General features: G+C 39.1%; 1 protein-coding gene across 1 annotated transcript in view; it reads left to right on the top strand.

Moving 5' to 3' along the window:
- Window positions 1-2799: 2799 nt before the first annotated feature.
- The window catches only part of LOC137372761 (dynein light chain Tctex-type protein 2B), a 31526-nt gene continuing 28325 nt past the window's right edge, over window positions 2800-6000 (top strand). Inside the window, exon 1 of the mRNA XM_068036970.1 lies at window positions 2800-2989. The gene's annotated coding sequence lies outside the window, so the exon portion shown is untranslated. The remainder of the gene's footprint in view (window positions 2990-6000) is intronic.

Raw genomic sequence — 6000 nt, 5'->3', positions numbered from 1 at the left:
GAAGTAAACTATATTTTCTGTCACTTTTATATACGATACCTTTTCTTCTCCTTCACATTCTGATATTACCAACAGCATGAGATGATGCAACGCGATCTTGAACTTTACATCAATTTCTCGGTTGCAGATAAATCTTTATTGAGTTTGACCGAGTTTTAACATACCCAATGTCTTAAACAACAGCCAAACAACAACAACAACTTCTATTTATGTATGGAGAAATAAACGATATTACCAGACATGTAACCATCAATTCTTTTGTTCTTCTCCCTCTCTACGAATTATAAAAGAAAGCTGAAGATCTTTTCACGGCTTTAGTTACTCACATCCTTCCCTTAAAAGGAGTTTTTCAGTTTTCTTAAACTGATCTTTTAATCATGCTTGTGATATTGGCTACCCTCTTATATGGGAGACTATTGACCCCTTATTAAGCAATCCTTGTGAACAAAAGACACCCCCTTGCTGACAAAGTTTTATCTTGCTAAATGTCATCCATATCCTGAACCATTCTGGGAATGAACAACTTTGAATCATTTTATTATGTTTAGCTACAGTACAATTCTACAAGCTATTTATAAGTGAAAAGGAAAAATATCAAATGAGATTAAACCAAATCCTAATCCTACGTATATATGTATATAAACATAGGGTATCTTACAATAACTATTTTTCCTTTAGGTGGAAGTTGCAGAACATTTGGAAGGTCTTCTCACATTCAGTGCTCTTTTATTTTGGGGGACATTTGCTTGCATAATGTCATAGCAAATTTCATAATTAAGAACTGACTTGTTATAAACTCCAAAATTTCCTGAGTGTACATAGTTTCCAGTGTAGATAGGTAAAGTAATGCCAAAAGTTTTATTAGAAACATTGTAAAACTCTGAAATTCTACTGAAACTGTCCTGTATAAATTTTGCATCAAAATGGAGAGTGATTGTACATTGGAGATACTTTGACATTTACAAATAAAACTGCCCATGTTATATACACTTAAGTATTGTGGTGTTATTGAAAATTGGCCCCATCTGGACTGTTCTGAGTAGATGTTATTAGGCTTTTGTAATACCCAGAACTAGTTTGTTATTTAATTTGATTGATCCAACCTCTAATAATTGGTTAACTGGTGCATTTTGTAAACTGCTGGAAACAACTAAAACTACCTTGAACCCACATTAGAAAATATGAATATGTAAACATACTTTTATGCCTGCGGAAAGTTTCCTCAGTTTGCTCATTATAGCAAAATTGGAAGTACATTCTTTAAACTTGTTTATGATGTCAACACACATAGCAAACAGAGAGAACCTTACTCCCATATTTGATTCTTTCACAGTGGATTGTAAGACTGCATTAACAATTATCCAAATTCAGAAAACAGGCTCTATTTTTTCTTCCTTCACTCTGCTTATCTTACCACAAATCCTCTTTTGTACATCGCCAATAAGGGGGATTACAGATTCAATGTAGTGTCTAGTTGCCATGAAAGATAATGCTTCAAAGATAATGCAGCTGTCAAGTTGACTAATCTAATAAAAATAATTTAAAACATTTTTTTTTACTTCACCCCCAATGAGCCTTATCATTTATGCACTTCAATAATTTCAGGAATTCCAAAAGATTCTGGTGAAAATGCATCCAGACCTGCATTAGAATCAGATCACAAATATTATTCAGCACTACTGGATAGAATGAATGAAAGAGTACCATGAGACATGGTGATACATAGAAATTTCAGTATCTATGTCTATTTGCCCCAGGAACTCAATTTAGTCCTAGATTTTCCATCACATGTAGATCTTCAATGCAATTCTTTCCTTCATACAGAAGGTCCCCATGGCATTGGGATGTTCAGTCAGTAATTAGATTATCCAGTTTGAAACTGAGCCACACTGTTGAGGAAAAGCCTAAGTCTGTGTTGAGCTACCTTGTCTCAGCTGAGGCAGCAGTAGGGGTATAACAATTAGCCTTAATGTTACTGGGCCCATTCGCCATTGCTCTTCAATGACTCCTCCTGGAAAGTAAACATGTGTGTGGAGACTGATTGAGAATAGGATTGGACTTGACTGCTGTAGCAGATAACTTCTGCCAAAACTCACTAATTAGGCCCACATATGAATGGTCATTTAGGTGAACCACAATTCCCAGAGAAGTGAGTTCTTGACCTTTGGGACAGAGGTCAGATACTTCTGCATTGGCAGAAAACAAAATAAGAGGGCTAGTTGCTCCACATCACATTTGACATGTCTTGAAGCCAGTAATAATGCAGCAATAATGGAGGTCTGGGAAAAGTTCTCCTGCCCATCCAGTTGGTGAGGGAAGGTGCATTGACAAATTGAAAAAAATGAGAAAAGAAATAAATTACAACTAAAAATGTTACATTGTTTATTTAAAAATTGACCTCAGACACAGATATGTGGAAAGAGAGCCAGCTTAATAATGAACTGCTTTTGGACCTCCCAAAAATTGCCAAGGACTGACAAATACTGATGACTTGAAAGGCATAAGGCAGCTGATGTCAAACATGTTAGACATTGAGATAAAATTTATACCTGATACGAATTGGACTTTGACAAAAGTTAAGATTGTTTGAGAAAATTGCCACAGGGCTGAAGTTGTCACCTTGGAGACGTGTATGGGTGGCAAGCTGCCCAGATCTGTGCTGCCTCAATAGTTTGAGACTGCTTTTCTTCATGTAGTGCAGTGGTGCAATAAGCCTCTCAATCAATGGTCAATCGTTTAACAGGTGGTAAAGGCACTGGGAGAATGATTAAACCTCTTTTTTTCTTCTGCAGTCATTTTAGGTGGCTCAAAGAGAGTTGATAACATCCCCATGGAAGTGTAAAACATATCATTATAAGCCAAAGTTTTCATTAGGACTGCTTCTACGTTGGTGTGTGCAGCACGTATGGTTTTGGGAGAGTCTTAATTCTTTTTTAACTCGGATTGCAGAAAATTATCAGAGATTTGTTGCCTTCACTTTCTTTCTAGGGTAAGATTGTTTTACTCCCTTGCTGGTAAACATTTATTTCGAGTTGTAAAAATCAGTTGGATATTGTACGATATTTAATTCCTACCCAATTAGAGTCTTTTTTAAATTACAAATGTCCCTTCAAGTGAAGAATGGATGAAGTGATCTATATGATCTCAAAAATTTGTTGAAAAGGTGTTATCTAGGACACAGTTCAAGAAAAATACATTGCTTTTTATAAATAATACTTGGGTTTTTTGTTTTACAGTTTAATTTTGCTGAAACACAGGTTGATATTGCAGCAAGACAATGGAATATTCAACTTTGTGTAGACATTCACACATGCATGCCAATGAATATTAATACTTCATGATCCTCAATGTGTAACTGTTAGCATAAAGTGGAGGCGCAACGCCCTTTGTTACTTCCCATTATTTCAGCAAGTGCCAGGTTCAAAACCTCAGCTGTATTGTCAGGGGAATGAGGTGAAGCCAGATGTTTTGCCACACAGAGGGCTGAAAAAAATTGGATCAAGTCATTCTTGGTGGTGATGAGTTACTCCTGCAGTTTAAAGTTAGCATCTTAAATCAAATGTAATCATTGGAAAAGCCTGAGGATTAGATAAGGTAGCTAGTAGCAAGATATTGACTCAATTAATAGCCTCTGAGGCCAGCGGTTGTGGGTTCAAATCCCCGTCCAGGATTTGAGCATGTAATCGAGGTTGATGTATTAGTAAAGTGATGAGGGGTCATTTCTTTTGGATGAGGCATTAAATATAATCTCCATTTGCCTATTAAGGTAGATGCAAAAGATTCCATGATACTATTTAAAGAAGAGGAGGGAGTGGTCTCAGTGTCCTGGCTAATATTCCTCTTTCAACCAAAACCATGAAAGCAGATTTGCTGATCATGCATCTCACTTGCTATGTGCAAATTGACTGTCATATTTGCTTATATAACAACGGTAAATGCATTTCAAAAACAGTGTAGTGCATGTTGGGACTGAGGTGGCTCACTTCTTGGGCAACAACAACAACTTGTATTTACATAGCACCTTCAATATAATAAAATATCCCAAGGTACTGCATAGGAGCATATTATATTCGACACCAAGCCATGTAAAGCGATAATAGAATAGATGACAGAAGCTTGGTTGAAGAGGTAGGTTTTAAGGAGGATCTTAAAGGAGGAATAAGAATTCGAGAGACTGAGAGGATTAGGGAGGTAATTCCAGGCCTTAGGGCCTAGGCAGCTGCAATGGTGGAGCAATTAAAATTGGGCATGGTCAAGAGGTCAGAATTAGATGAGTGCAGATATCTCACAGATGACTCTGTAGCAGGTTGGGCCTCTATTTTAATTGCCTGAGCAACCTGCGCTTGCCTCCTTCCAATTACATATGCAGGCCACAATGGATGGCATTGGACTCCACCGTGACCTATGCCATCTGCCTTGCATCAGTTGAGGTTGGCCTCAATACCTTTGTAGGATTCTGAGGTTTGTTCAATAATCTTCTATTCAGAGCAGGACCCCTGATATTGAAGTCAGAAGGCTCTTCATGAGGGGCTGACATCCGCCGAAACTTGGCTGAACCCAAAAGATTTGTGCTATCACTCCTCACTCCCTTGTACTTGGTGCTTCACCCAGTAATAATGGTACTAAATCGGTACTATTGGTACCTCGGTACTAAATGGCATGATTTTAAAGGGGCCGCAAGAACGGAGAGAACTAGGGGCGCACGTACTCAGGACAAGTTGAGAAGACAGTTCAAATGCATTTGAGATCCTTGACTTTATTAATAGAGGAGTAGAGTTCAAAAGCAAGGCAGTTATGATTAAACTTTATAAAGCACTGGTTAGACCTCAGCTGGAGTATCATGTTCAATTCTGGGCACCACACTTCAGGAAGGATGTCAAGGCCTTTGAGAAGGTGCAGAAGAGATTTACTAGAATGGTTCCAGGATGAGTGGCTTCAGTTATGTGGAGAACTTGGAAAAGCTGGGGTTATTCTCCTTAGAGCAGAAAAGGTTGGGAGATCTGTCATACTATGATACAATCTACCTGTCCCCATGTGGATTTCGCTCTGTCTCTGGGCTGGTGGGCACAAGAAAAGCGAGTGATTGATGGTCTGAGTGAAGATCAGATAATATAACTTGGAGCAGAGGGATCAGGCAGAATTTCTCCCTCCTCCTCTCTGGATTCTTCTGGTGTTACATCTAGAGAAAAAAAGAGCAGTTACAATGGGTGGCAAACTGAGGTATGCTGAATTGAAAGAACACAAAAGGTTTTCTTACAAGTTTCCCTGTGCTGTCCACATATGTGATTGTGGAGCAGCAGATGGTCCAGGCCCACCAATAAGTGATCGGCCCTCCTTTGTCTCTGCCTGCAATTGATTTGCTGTGGATTCTCAGGAGCTAGAGTGCTTCTTCTCCATGTGGGATAGAACTGAAGTCATAAGGGGGAGAGGCAACACTTGCAGCTTGAGATTCATGGACTTTCAGGGCAACCTTCTTTTACCAGAACAAAGTAGATTGAAAACTGAGTTTTGATGAAAGGTCATCGACCCAAAACATTAACTCTGTTTCTCTCTCCACGGATGCTGCCAGACTTGTTAAGTATTTCCAGCATTTTCTGTTTTTATTTCAGATTACCAGCATCCACAGTATTTTGCTTTTGTAGATTGAAACCCATGCAAGTTGCACGCAAGATTAAGCAACAGGTCCTATCAGAAGGTTATTGCTGCAAAATTCAATGTCCCGAAAACGGGTGTGGGGATCGCAAAGCGCAGTTAACCCACACCTGTTCCTTTCAATGCAGGCAGCGTTCAAATTTCATGCTGCCTGCTCAGGACCATGATTGTAGCATACAGCCAGCACTGCTGAGTGTCTGCAGATCTGAGCAGGGGGTGTGAAATCATGAGAGGCTAGTACCACTTAAAGCTAGCCTGCACTAATTAAAGCCAGCCAGTACCTCTTAAAAGGGAGGTGCACCTTGACTGGAGAAGGTACTGGAAGTGGGTGGGAAAGAGTGTCTGAGC

This window comes from Heterodontus francisci, chromosome 8 (assembly GCF_036365525.1).
Source record: "Heterodontus francisci isolate sHetFra1 chromosome 8, sHetFra1.hap1, whole genome shotgun sequence".
In the NCBI taxonomy this organism is placed as follows: domain Eukaryota; kingdom Metazoa; phylum Chordata; class Chondrichthyes; order Heterodontiformes; family Heterodontidae; genus Heterodontus; species Heterodontus francisci.
This window is presented reverse-complemented; position numbering and strand designations above follow the sequence as displayed.